Below are 15,767 nucleotides of genomic sequence, written 5' to 3'. Positions count from 1 at the left end.
CCTACCTAACTTAATTTAATTTTTAATTTATATTTTAGAAAGAAAATATAATCACTATAGGTAATTTACTGTGTATCTATTATCTAGACTATATATGTATATAGTAGGTAATTATATACCCATATTATGTACAATTATCTTTATTATCAATATTTAAAGGTACAATCATTTATGATTTAACTATAGATCCGAAATAAAGAAAAAACTGAAATTGCTATATATATGTTTAAATTTCTAAATTATATAGTACCTCACTATTAATTTTTATATGTTAGGTATATATAAATATTTAAAAAGTATATAATAATTATTAAATTCCATATGGAATATTCAAATTGTAGCTGTATAATATTATATATACCTATACGTTTTGAACTAATTGGTTATAGATTACTAACATATTTATATAAAGCTAGTATAGAGAAGTGTACGAGTATATGTAGTATAATATAATATATTATATAGTAGATATGTGGGTGGGTGCGTGTATTAGAGAACGCAGTGAATTACCATAAATAAATATATATATATAGGTATGTATATAAATCCAAGTCATTATTCAATAGACTACTTATATGCTTCTATATATTTAACTTAAGTTAGAACATATAGGAAATATAATATAATTGCGCGCTTAAAAAATAGAAAAAATAATGACAGATATTATTGAGCATGGATTCAGTATAATTACCTTGGACGCTGGCCAGAGTGATAGCAGGCAAGAAACAGTGCAACCTGTAAACAAAAATAAATAAATATATTTGATTAATTTACAGTTTTAGACAAATTTAGTTACATAATAAGTAAATAACATAGGTTAGGTTAGGTTAGGTTATATAAGTACATGAGATACTATGGTGCACACGACCGTATATTGTACATATTATGTTATATTCATGTGGTGGAAAGGGGGCCCCAACGCTACTGCACGCATCGCTGCACTGGAAAAATGCACTTCATAGGTATATAGATACTTACTGCACGCACAGACACGGGACAACAAGAATATTATTTACACATAATATACAAATACATAACGCGTTTTCTATTTGGATTTTGGATTTAATACATAGATACTGATATACATACTAAATATCAGGTAGGTATATCATATACCTATTATTATATTTTATTATTGAATATTTATATATTGTATCGTATAATTTTGACGAGGGAGTAGAATTTATAAATATATATTTATACATATAGTGTAAATATTATTGTAATCATTGAGAGCTGACAGATCTAGTGGAGTCCACGACCATCATATACGTATATTATATATAGGTATATTATATAAATGTCTATACATGGGTGCGGAGCAAACGTTCCCATTGGCATGTGTATAATGTATGATGTCTATAAGTACATTGTATGGACGTATGGTTTATGTATAAGTCTTAATATATATATATTATATCATTATAATGTACAACCATCCCTATAGCTCCACCAGGACTTGTGAGATAAATAATATATTGTTCGTTATTTTTGTGTACTGGGTTTAAGTGCACTCGAGCAGATTATATACATATATAGTAACAGCTAGTATATAGTATTATATTACTATGTGTATAGTTATTATTAAGTCCTTAACATTATATGTAATAATCACTGCGTACTGCATAAACTCGAGTGTTTCAGGTCTGTGGTAAAATATAATATATATAATACATGATTTTTCGTATACGCGTTTCACACCCATACATATATGATAATATATATATACTCGTATATATATATGTATTACATAATGTGTTTTGTCATCTTTAATATCGTATACTGTGGCGGTCACATATGTTTTTGTTGACAACGATAATAAATCTTCGGAATAAGAAATCGTCGTCGCCGCTATAGCGTAATAAGTTCATTGAATAGCAGCTAATAAATAAATCATTTAAACCCGCATAAAATATTTATAACACAATTTACGCATGTATAATTATTGTACAGAGTCATTATCATGTTCTTAATAAAATATTAACATAATTTATTTACGTTATACAATATACGAGTTAAACAGTGCTACTGTAGTATATACTCATAATAATGACGAATTAAAAATAATATTAACGATTACATTCGTAGAGCCATTTGTATATTTTTTTATACGAGAAAAAAGTACCGTCAGTAGGTCGAGACTCAGTGATAAAATCAGATTTTTTCAAGGAGATTTTAAAAACCTTAAAAATTTACATTTCAAATAAAATAAACAATTTTTATTGCAAAGTCACATGATTAAACCGATGGAGCGTCTAATGGAGGAAGGGTCCTCTTACCGGGAATTATATACACCGTCCCCTTCAATTGTGCAACCGTCCCTGTCATATATAATTGTTTACCTTCTTTTGCCCCATCTTGCGAAAAAGATTCTGGTTCCATCACTGTGTAGAGTATAATATAATATAACGTATATATAGGTGCCTAGTTTAAGTATAATGTTCTAGCTGGTTAATATAGCTTTGTATAATCAACTAAAAACGTTATTAAATATATTGTAGGGTATAAATATTATAAAATATATGATATAAATATAGATACTAAAATATAATGTCATCGTTGCACATTTGCAGCACTGACGGAACACGGATACGTTTTTTTTTTTTTTGCAAAAAGAAAACCAAGTTATAATTTCACATGACTTCACTTCCGTACACTCGCGTATTAATTCATGACATAAAGATATGAGAAAATTCAGCTCTGCACGTGTAATATCGCAGTACCTACCTACATATATATATATTTCGTCTCAGAGATTATAATTTATATGTATATAAGATTATACAATAGGTCTACACTCTGCGTATGTATATACAAATATAATATATATATATAATGCTATAAGGCCGTAGATGTACAATATAAAGTTATACATATAACGATAATGACTATACCTATATATATATATATATATATTATAATATATAATAATATAATGTTATATATTATTATAATATAATATAATATTATATTATAATACGATATAATATATAGTCGTATTATCGTTATCGTTTAAATTATATGTATAGCATAACGTTATATATATTGTACGTCTATGTGCCCTTATAGCATTATATATAATATTATATTTGTATATACAAATGCAGACCTATTGTATAACATAATATGTAATATACATATAAATCATAATCACTGAGACAAAATATATACCTATATATAGGTAGTGCGACATTACACGTGCAGAGCTGGTTTCGGAATACAATTTCCGGTTACGGCGGCATTTACGACCAACGTTGGACTTCCTATGCCATATAATTACTTTGTGTATGTATATAATATTATTGAAGATTGTATTGTTTTATTATATAATATAATATAGTATTGTTGATAGACAGAACATCAATTTATGGAGCACGTACCGAAAAAAAACCGAGAGAGTTAAAAAACCACAAATTAAAAGTTATGTATATAATATACTTTGGTAAAAATGTTTTTCTATACGACTACGAAGGAGAAATATTTAAATCCTTATCAACTCTGTATACTTAACCAAATTTGAGGCTATTAAAAGTACGAAAAAAAATATGAATGTGTATATAGAGAGAGTTATTGACTGCAAGAGTGGTATATTACTGGAATATATACGTATATACCTGTATTTATACATGCGTGTATATATTACGTATTTGCGTTAGTTAAATATATATAGTTTAATATAAAGTATATATATTTCCTATATTACGCCTATCTGGATTATTTAATATATAATCGAGAACTGCGGCACATATGGTCTTAAAATATGCTATCGAACACGCATCTGGATCTGGTACAATATATATATATATAATACATAGCCGTATATAATATGTGTAAATAATATATTATAATATATAGATAGATAGAGTAGCATGGTTTATAGAGTGCGCAGCACACACAATACACACACACCCACTCACAAACAGATATATACATATTGATATAACCATATAATATATAACAATTAACGTTTTCTACATTATATCACATAAATTATACATTTATAATTATAATTTATAATTATTATATTTATACAGAATGATTCACCCCATAAAATGAATTTACTAGAATTATAATGTTTGAAGTTTTCATTAAAACCTCAAAAACTAAAAATCTGTGTCACTACACTACAGTACATCGATTTTTAAACGCAATAAAAATCTAATAGTATTTAAAAAATATACTATATGCGTATTTAGCCATGGAATATTGAAGTAAGTATAATATACTAGGTATAGTATATTACACTGAGATAGGTATAGGTACTTGAAAATTTAAAAAAAAAAATGAATATTATTATTTAAAATAAAAATAATATACCTAATAACCAGACAACTAAGTTTGTATATATTCTCTACCTAATCTATACCTTCTTATATTTTGATATAATATATAATATATGGTATCGTAATAATAAATATTAGTTATATGATGGTTAGGTACTTATACATTATATTTCAGGGATCATTTAAATATGGCGGCACATGGACAAACAGTATTTGATCATGGTTGAAAAAATTGTATTATCATTATTTTTTTTAACGGGTGATTATTTAAATAATTATGTTTTCATTTTCAAGTATTGATTTTGCGTTTACTATATATAGGTATTTGAATAAACGTAAAATAAAAATGTATTTTATAATTTTATGACCCTTGACAACATTCTAAATTTTAAATTGGCTTTCCAAAAGTATTAATTTATTAGTGATCTGTTACTATATAATATAATATATACTAGGTCGTACTACTACTGTTAATAATTGTTTCTCAATTATCTATACAATATGTAATACCTACTCGCACGAACCTCAACACAATTTAAAAAATGTATAATTAACTTAACTCAGTATGGTGTTATCAAAAACTTCAAAGAAATTTCAGAAAAATGTAAAAAAAACTTTCTGCAGTGTTCTGTTAACTTGTTAAGTAACAAGTAGATAACTACCGTGTATAATACAATTCCGTAATTTGTATAAAGGTTAGGTACTAATTGTAAACGTCTAAAATTCTATAATATATACCCGCATACACCACTGCAATATCAACATAATAATAAACGTATGAGAGGGGTTCTAATATTAAGCATCACACATTTAATCAATTATTAGCCTAGCTCTCTCACAGCAAAATCTTAGCTAAGCCACTATGGTTTCATAGACGTAATAATATTCTACTTAAAATACTATAAAAAATACTGTATGAAGTAAGCGTTTACTTACAGCATACTTACATAAATTATGTATCTATACGAGATTATTAAATAATATAATATAAAATATTTATAAAACGCAAGTGAATTAAAAACAATAATTATAACAATGTACGGGTGTAAAAGTTAAAAGTTTATAACAAATACAATTCGACGATTTATCTCGGATAAAATTTTACAATAACTATAAATATCTACGCATATATACATCTATGAATAATTTGTTATCGTTGAATACATATATATTTCCAATATTCTCTGGCCCCCAAAAAGATGATCTGATATTAAAAACTATATTTTATAGTTACACATGTATAATAATATATCTATATATTATAATATACATTGGACGTGTAATATTATGATGTTATTGTCACGCGTAGCATCATTATTATGATCGTCTTGGGAAATGTAAAAATATTATATTAAAGTTGTAAAACGATATAACAATGTTAATGGGATTTTTTTTTTTTTGACATCAATTCGTATTTTAAGGTTCAATAATATATTATATATACCATTGTTTATATTAGTTTCTGTACTATACTCGCGACTGGGCGGCGCTGGTATATAATACTGCAGCGATTATCATAAATACACGATTTGTGAAATAAATTGACGACGGATTTAAACTATAAAAAAGTTTGAAGCGCTTTGGATAAAGTCTTGTAATAATATTATATGTCATATAAATATATCCCTGCAAGGCGATGAGCACAGTTTCGCTAGCGAAATTCCGATACGTATATAATACATATATATTATATATATGTGTGCAAACTAAAATAGTTTGTAGCAAAAAGTTTCCGTCTATATATATATTATATATTACTATATATTATCGCCTATCTCTTTTGCATCACGTTAAAACTTTATGTAATATATATTTCGTTCTATACATAAATCTGTAGATTTTAATCAAATTCAATGGAATGCATTTTGCTCACAAAAATTAAAAATCTAAAAAATTATAAAAGGTTTGAATGTTATTTAAATAACGTTTTAAATGTTAACTGTATAGATGTATAACGCATTTTCCGGAAAATATTAGATACGCCATTATGTATTAAATTATTATATATTATAGTTGAAATCCAATTTTGCCAAAAGCTAAGTATTCAATTCAACACTTAAGTCGTACGATATAGATAAAAGTATACGAGTATTATTGTTTATGTCTGTGCGGCATATATAATATTAAATACGATTAGTGAATTATCATGTTTAATAAATATATATCAGCTACATACACCGACACGGTACACGTGCATCAGCACATATGGCCATACATGGAAGAACACCCTTCAGTGATTTTCTCCGATAACGCTATCTACGGCAATAATATTATAATATATTTTTCAGAGATATATTTTTTTTTCATTTTAAAGCCATCGATGCGCTAAGAGGGCGTATACACACGATGCGATATAATATATAACATATCTTTTTTTGGCTCATTTTATCTGTATTTGGAACAGGTTTTTTTCATTAGCGCTTTTACATATAGATTATTATATTATATATACATTGCATAATATATATAAGATAACATTTTTCAACACATGTGCAGCAGCAGCATGGCGTATTCGTATAGCAATGCCTATACATAATTATAATTATAATTTTAACCGACGAAATAGATTTATTTTCCTATACTATTTTGGACACTCAGGGTTGATTATAAATTTTAACGCATGTCTTAATAATATACATATGAGTGAATATTATTGTGTCTGTACTTCATTATAAAATCTATAAAATAAAATGAAAGAGAACGCATTAGCCACTACTTTAGAATTAAAATAATATATGAGGAGTGACTTGACACGAAAACGTGGTATCTGACGAAGTCGAATACCCTTACAGAAAAAAAAAGGAAAACGTGCGTCTGAAAGACGCACATAATAACTACGAAAAAACTCACATAAATAACTTAAGAAGGAGAGAGGGAGCTTTATTGTACGTACATTGCGTAGCTATACGCATATAATATACATATAATGTTAAATATTTTAATTTTATAATAGATAAGAATCTTAGAAAACCAGTCTTTTCAACGAGAAAAACACACACATTCCTACTTTATTGTAATAAAAATAGATACATGAATTCTGTTCAACAAAACTATTCGATACATATTATTCAGAAACTTTCCAACCTTTTTTACTTATTTAAATTCACGATCTCGAATTCAAAAACGGATGATAAATTTAAAAAAACATAGTACCTTTATTATATTTATGTGTATGGTATACACGATGACGCGTCACAGTTTTGAGTTCTATAACTCACTATAATAATTAGCTATATAACCTTTATATTATACATAGGTAATAATATATATAGTGCAGGATTATAGAATATATATTATTAATTATTATACGCATCACAGCTATATATATGTATTGATATTATTTAAGGTTTCCTATATCTTCCTTATATATATATAGCCTAATAGGGTATTATATTTTATACTTATATACGAAAAAATTGCATTACCTGTTTGAAAAATAACTCGATTGAAGTTGGGAGTCCACGATTAGGCGTTTACATTGGCTTCGTACAGAAATCTGTGGCCGTTCGTCGGTTGATGCGGCTATTCACCCTCACGCTCACGGCGTAGGTCTCTCTTCTCTAAGTCTTGGCCGTATCTAAAATGAAACACAACAACAAACATTGTTAGAAATTAAATTTCGTATACACAAATGTACACACGCGTAGGTACGCTCTACAAAACGTCGCAGTACACACACATATTAATAAATGTATTCTATATACTATATATATACGCGTCGTGCCGTGCATATATAATATATATATACACACACACAAACATAGGGTTGATATATATCACAGTCTTCTCACGCGGGGTAGTTTAATTTCCTGCTTGTAGGGGTCTACAATCGCGAGCACTCGTACAGGCGTTGGTCCCAATATAGCTATATACAGCGTATATATATATATATAATATAAAGCCAAAGCCGTTTTATCGTTCTACTCGAGAGTAAATTTTAATTTCGAATAATGCAGTATATAATATATATACATAGCTCTGCAAAGAACCGCGCCGTTTTACCGAAAAGCCCGTCGGCTGCAGTAATCCCTCGCGGGAAACGTCGCTTCGCGCTGCACAATTGTTGGAATTCGTGGGACGGGCACTAATTAAAAACAGACCCCTCGTATCTATATATACACACACACACACACATATATTATACCATTGCAACGGTATTTCCTCCCTACGCGTATTGCTTCACTTTACAAACGCAGATATATTATTATTTTGGACTAATTATATCCTGCAGGTTTTGGTTATAGAGTGGAGAAACCAGGGGAACGGAGTTCTCTTTAATACAAGAAAATAAAATTTACATACATAATATATATATATTATACAATATATTCACACCATATGTCGCATCATGTCCGATTGAAAATTAATAATATTTATATAGATTTTACGCTGAAAATTTTCTTGTTTATTATTATAATATTTTAAAACATAATCATTATATATAGGTATATAGCCTGTATATAAGACAGAAAAATTATAAGCTTAAAATCACGATTCGCTTGAATAAATATTATAATTTTTTATTTATCATAGACGTTAAATTTATGCGGCAAGACGAAAAAAAATCGTTTGATGTTTTCTACGGAATGATAAAAATATACGGACCCTTGACCTACACATATTATATCTTGTTATTTTTAGTTACGTTTTGATATTTTGATGTTCGCCTATGTTTCCTATCAAAAAATAATCAATAATATACATGACGTATAGATATTTAATATGCATATATTTTATATTATCTGGAAAATTTTGTTAATCCGGGCACCACTAACTTTGTATATTAACGACGTATATATATATTATAACTGTTATATTATTGATATATTATTATGTAAGCGATGGTAATCTGAGCTTCGTGTGCGGGCCATCTTGCATTTCTCATCTCCCCTACCCCATCATCGTTTTTGGAGCGGTTATCGAAATGCGTATACAGCATCGGTGGCCCCATATCGCCGAGGCCGCCGCAGTGGCGACGAATCTCCGCCTTATCCCATATATACATAATTATAATATATATCATCTATATGAGTATGGTTATAAACGCGTCTCTCGACGGTGATTAAAATATAAAACACGTGTATATGTATGCGTATGCATATATACCTACCTACTATATATAGGGGAGAAAAGCGTATTTATCCTGCTGCTGCGGGACGCCTGTCGTTCCGGATCGTCTTGCGACACATGCGGTGACGAATGATATATATATGTATGAAAAATGCTGTCCCATTCGAAAACGAAAACCGTCTGAATAATATAATTTATTTTCGGTCGCGTGTGTGGTGCGTCCGACCGACATTTCCATATTACACTATATACAACACGCGTCAAATAATAATAATATATACGGGAGACCCCGACGCACTATATTATATACGAGTAATATACTATACGGGCGACGATGATTAACACGGACGCCTCGATCATCGATCGCGATATTATTATGTGTAAAAAAAACGCAGACGCGGTGCTGCAGCTGTACACGCGGAGGAAGGAAATTTCGAGTGGAAAAATGTATATAGCGCTGCACAGAACGAATGGAGGAAAATAAGTCCTAACCCAAACATTTGGAAACATTATATAACCATAAACGTCTATGTTGCAGCAGTGACGGTATAACGTATATATTATAATGAACGTTAACAACTGTGGTCTATTATGATATTATAAACACTGCTGTTGCACCACACACATAATATATAAGTATAAGTATGCTGTATATATGCGTACGCTGTAGTCTAGACGCCATTTTCCTTGAGGTATTAGGTACTTCTATAATATACATTAAATCAGTATCTATGTTTGTTTTTTTTATTTTAATATAAACACGCATAGACTATACATAGATTTATAAACTATCAGTGATCAAAATCGCATAAGTATAATAATTAAAATACATTATAGCATATAATATTAAGTCGTTTTAGATATATATATATAAATGCATTTCGTGTTTTTAATTAATATACGTATATATATTATTATATGTTTATATATTATAGTGAGTATTTTCCGAAAAGGAATTTTCAAAAATCAATATGTGTGTTTAATATATATAAAATGTATATTTAAAAGATTAATAAATCCTTATAGTATAATATATAGGTATAACCTGCAAATATAAAAATAAGTTCTCTACACCGTTATTCTTTGCACTTAAGTATATATATTATAAAAAGCTGCAGTTATTTATTTTGTGCATACAAATTTTTCCGATATCCTGCAACGAGTAAATATTGATCTTGTCTGTGATATATGTATATATATATGTTATATATATTATATAAGGACTTATAAGTTATACTTATGTCTTTTATATGCTGCAGTGAGTTTGCAAAAAAAAAAATCTGAGAGGTATTTTTTATTAATATTTATAAAACTAGTACCTAATAACTGCAGCATTTTACACATGCAAGCTGGCTGATGAATGAAATAAAATATAATATAGGTACCTTATATAATATATAAAAATTCCTTTAGCATTACGCGATGATGTGCTGCAATAATATTCTCGTATCTAAATAATATAATATATATGCATAAATGTTTATAAGTACCGATCAATAATACTTAAATATGAAATTATAATAAAGCATTTAAATTATGTAAAAATATTAAAAATTATTTTTTACTTGGCAAAAATAATATATAATTACAAAAAATTGTTTTGCGAAACACATGAATCGATGAACCTATTTATTGTTTTTGAAAAAATTAGAACGACAGGATTATAATTAAATGAATACCTATATACATCTATATTATTTAAACATGATGTGTTTTTATTGTATATACCTACCTATAGTTAATGCAATATAAACATGTTTATTTATTCTATATAATATTCTATTATAGGTACATTATAAATACTCAACAATAATATATTATTTGCCTCACCGCATTAATACACGTGATATTCTCCTATAATATTATGCAGCCGGCATCATTGTATATATATTAAATTTATATATATTTATACTGTAATATAATATAAATACGTGCAGATTTATAGCGATCGTATAAAAATCGAAACTTGACTAAATACTAACCTATATCTATACTACTACTGCCAACTGGAGATCGCGGTTTTATCGTGTGATGGGTAATGGAAGGTTCGGTGAAGAGTAGACATGTATATATATAAATGTACAAAAATACCTACTATGTCTATATAAAAGAGGCGTATATACTATATATTTATACTGAAATGCAAACGCACTCAAACCATAAAACCGTACGGCCCTCGTCCTCATCATCACGCTTGGGATTCTGTATCCTATATAGAGCGAAATAATACCCAAGAATTGTGTGTGTGTGTATGTGTGTGTTGTATGTATAAGCTGAAGTAATTACGAGGATACTAGCTGAACAGCAATCTCAACTGACTTTATCCGAGTCACCGATAGACTTATACCCACCACTCGTTACTGAAAGTACCTATATAATCCTTAGTAGACTATATAGCTAAGTATATCTATATTATATTTAGTTGGTTAAATATATAGGGAAATTATAAATGTATGCACTGCATGAAAATGACGCAGAAATGTTGAAAACTATGACTATTGTATATGAACGTGATGTAGACTTTTTGAAAAATATATTGATTTGCAATAATACTCATATAATGAGTAATATCTGTAGTTAAAAAGTTGTTTTCTGCACTCATTCAATTTATGAGTTTTATTGGATTACTGAAATATAGAGATTGCAAACTCGATTTTGTGAGATAATATTAAATAGTTAACTGTAAAAAAAAAAAATTAACAATTACTATTATTGTATAATATACCTACCTACAATTTAATAAGAAATTATATAATATATATTTAAATTGGCTTAGGATGTTATAAATAGTACCACGAATAACGATGATGTCTGCAGCTGCACACTGCGCTTGCTGAAGCTGTACAATTTAAAGAATCAATACATAAATCTATGCGATTTAACTAAATAATACCTAATAATAGTTTTAAATTCCTTAATACTATTTTAAGTCTATGATATAAAAATAATAAATTAGCCTAGCACGGCTGCACACGTGTGCGTACAAAGACGATAATATATAGGTACCTATATAATTAAAAACCGACAAAATTATATCATATACCATGTTGTTTATATATTATTTTTTCCATAAATGAGATAAAAAAATAAAACCTTGGTGCAAACATGGTATGCATATTAGTACTAGGGTCAAATCGAAACATCATAATATTATTATATTAAATAATTGTTAGAGTATAAAAAAAAAATGCATTATTTATATACCTATGCATTATGCAGCCGCATATATGATGACGGGACAGAAAAATAAAATGATCGTCTACGATTTTTCGAGAGCGTATGATGAGTATATTATAAATACTGCTCCAGGGCTATTATATCACATGTTATAATTTAAATATATAATAAGATTATAATACACATTTTGTTTTATCCTTTTAGAGCGACCTTTTTCGGAACAATTTCCGTTCTCGGATGATAGACTGTAGACACGGACAAACGCGAGTAAACGTGCTGCACACAGTACGCACGCAAACACACGCACACGCGTTATACTTACACCGACCGCCTAACGACCAATGGCGACGGCCATGGGTGTCGCCCCGGGGGCGATGGCCGCCGACCCGCACTCCGTCACCGTCTATAGTGGTGGTTCCCTTTCCCCGCCTCACTATACCATTCGAAAAGAAGTCGACGGGGAATGCAGCAGCAGCAGCCGCCGCCACTGCCAAGAGAGGACCGATTTATTTTCGTTTTTACTTTTTACCCGCAAGAAAAAAAAAATCGTTCTTCCAGAACACGCGCGCAGCGTATATATATATATATCGATTGCCAGCAGCAAAATTCCTTTTCCTTCTCTATTATATTATACTTATAATTTGACATTCGCGCGTTGAAATGTCTAGCACCCTGCTTTTGCAGACCCCACAAATTATGGCGGTATGACTAATAATAATATTACCCATTCATAATTATAAGTCATAATAATATACGCTTCAGAGTGCAGATGTATTAATGATCGCCTATATATATACAGCATCAATGGTATAATAAAGCACTGCAGGCAATAAAATATATTATGATGTGCATTCATCACCTATAGCTATATAATATATATACGTATGTGTGTGTGTGTGTGTGTGTGGTGTGTGTGTGTGTGTGTGTGTGCGCGTACAATGATTTAAATCGTTTTTTTCTTAATAATAATATATTGCACATACTATAATAATAGGTGCCTATTTTTGTCATATTATTATAGTTTTATATATAATAACTTGGGTTTGTTACTGCGTGTTTTGCGCGTGTCTTTTAAATCAAAATAAAAAAGAATAGTGTTATAATATATAATATGTGCGGTATATAAGTAAATACAATAGATAATAAGCAAATTTTAAATATATATATATGTAATATCTACATTTAATTAAACTTTTAAATCATTTTTACCAATAATATACCTATGTATTATATGATGCAATGAACATTTTAACTTTTTTTGCTATGCGTATACCTATACCTACTACATTTAAAGTATTAAGTATCTGTGTGTATAGGCATACCTATTATAAATTATAACTGGTACCTATGAATTATTATGCCATATAAATTGAAAATTTAAACAGTTAAGAATATACTATCAATAATATAACGTTATTTACCAATTATATATTTAAAAATTAAATTTCCAAAACCTTGCTTTCAATTAATCAGTTAATAGAGATTTTCACTAAAAATAAAAAAAACTATAGGTATGTAGGTACCTATATCTATAAGAATAGAAAATAATAACTTATACTTATGAAAAACTATAAGGACGGTGGTAATAAAATTTCACATTATAAATACCATTTTTTTTTTTGTATTTTTGTTGGTGTACAAATCCTCTTTCTCGATGGAATATAATATCTTATCGTGATGTGGAAGCTATTATTACGGCTTATAGATATCTGTTATCTGAGTCCTTGTATCGAACAGCTCTGAGCGAACCTATATATAGTTATAACTATATCCTATAGGATAGTAGGATATAAGTACAATTTGTTAAATATCTTATACATACATATATCATTATTTGTCTTTCGATATTATATTATTCATATGCAAAGGATAAATTAAAAGTCATGAAATTCCATCCGGTCTTTGTCCCCGCATATAAATACCACATAATAAGTACCCTGCATTTTATGACCATTATATATTATGCACAAATATTATATATTATTATACATAATACATAGTTTTATAATATTGGTACCTAACTATATTTATTATATTATGTATATATAGCTACACATAATATTATAATATATATAAATTACACAGGTACAACGTATAAAATATAAATAATAATATTATGTGTAAGAACCTACTATATAGGTACCTATATATCATATTATAAAACAATATGTGCCGTATGTATATTTTACCTTTATAATATAAAACTGATAATTTATTATGATACGGGCTTAAATGATATGCGCAAAAATAAATGAGTAAAATCATAAATAATATTGAAAAAATTAATAAATAACAGATTTTAGAGCGTGCATAATATAATAATAATTCATCGGATTACTCAAATTATTAGTCAATATACGTACACCGTAGCTTATCTATAACGCACGTACATACGTAGGTATATATATATATATATATTATAATATATTTAAACTTAGGCATATTATAATGCCTTCGTATAAATATAATATGTACCTGCCTATAATATGTGCGTATAAACGTCGCGTGATAAATAGGTACTTTTATATATTATACTAACACGTATATGGCGAATTTTCTCAGAATATCATCGTGCATCGTCTATTACAACAAAATAATTCGTACACAATATCGTATATAATACAATATATTGGTAAACACTAAACGCCCATAAACACATATCTTTGTCGCATATTATACCCACCGTCGCCGGACACGCGAAATTCGGTGGCCCTGGGAATTTACGACTCTTGACGTGAACATCGCATACAATATATATATCAATATATCATACGCATTATATAGGTGTTATACAAAGTCAAACACATCAATAGCATACAGTGTAGTATAATGTATATCATTACAAAATATGTATAATATATATTATAATAATATAATCTCGTTGTATACCTATATATATGTATATACAGTGACTAAAGTCACTTATTTATTCATCCGGCCCGTTTGATCGTCGCATATTATTATACAATATAAATTGCGTATTATTATATGTGTATAGGTTATAATATATTATATTATCATACGTATATACCTATACGAAAAATTAACAACAAAAACGCGTTTTCATTCGATAAAATTGTTTGGTTCGAGGCGTGCTGCAGCGTTTCGTTTATAACATGAAACGAAATTACAATATTTCACCAATAACTTATCGATCGTATATATATGTATATATATATATTATATATTATAATCTTTCCATATACCTATATATAGTATAAATACATACACTTCACA

The 15,767-nt window shown here is 28.3% G+C and overlaps 1 protein-coding gene across 3 annotated transcripts in view; it reads right to left on the bottom strand.

Annotated features, from left to right (window-relative positions):
* LOC126554094 (homeobox protein Hox-A10-like) overlaps window positions 1-15,767 on the bottom strand; it is a 109,088-nt gene that overhangs the window by 15,032 nt on the left and 78,289 nt on the right. For all 3 annotated transcript variants that reach the window (XM_050209209.1, XM_050209204.1, XM_050209214.1), the window contains 2 exons: window positions 7,709-7,860; window positions 692-735 (listed from right to left, as the gene is read on the bottom strand). The gene's annotated coding sequence lies outside the window, so the exon portion shown is untranslated. The remainder of the gene's footprint in view (window positions 1-691; window positions 736-7,708; window positions 7,861-15,767) is intronic.

This window comes from Aphis gossypii, chromosome 1 (assembly GCF_020184175.1).
Source record: "Aphis gossypii isolate Hap1 chromosome 1, ASM2018417v2, whole genome shotgun sequence".
Classification (NCBI taxonomy): domain Eukaryota; kingdom Metazoa; phylum Arthropoda; class Insecta; order Hemiptera; family Aphididae; genus Aphis; species Aphis gossypii.
Note: the sequence above shows the minus strand (reverse complement) of the source record. Positions and strands in the feature narration are given on the sequence as shown.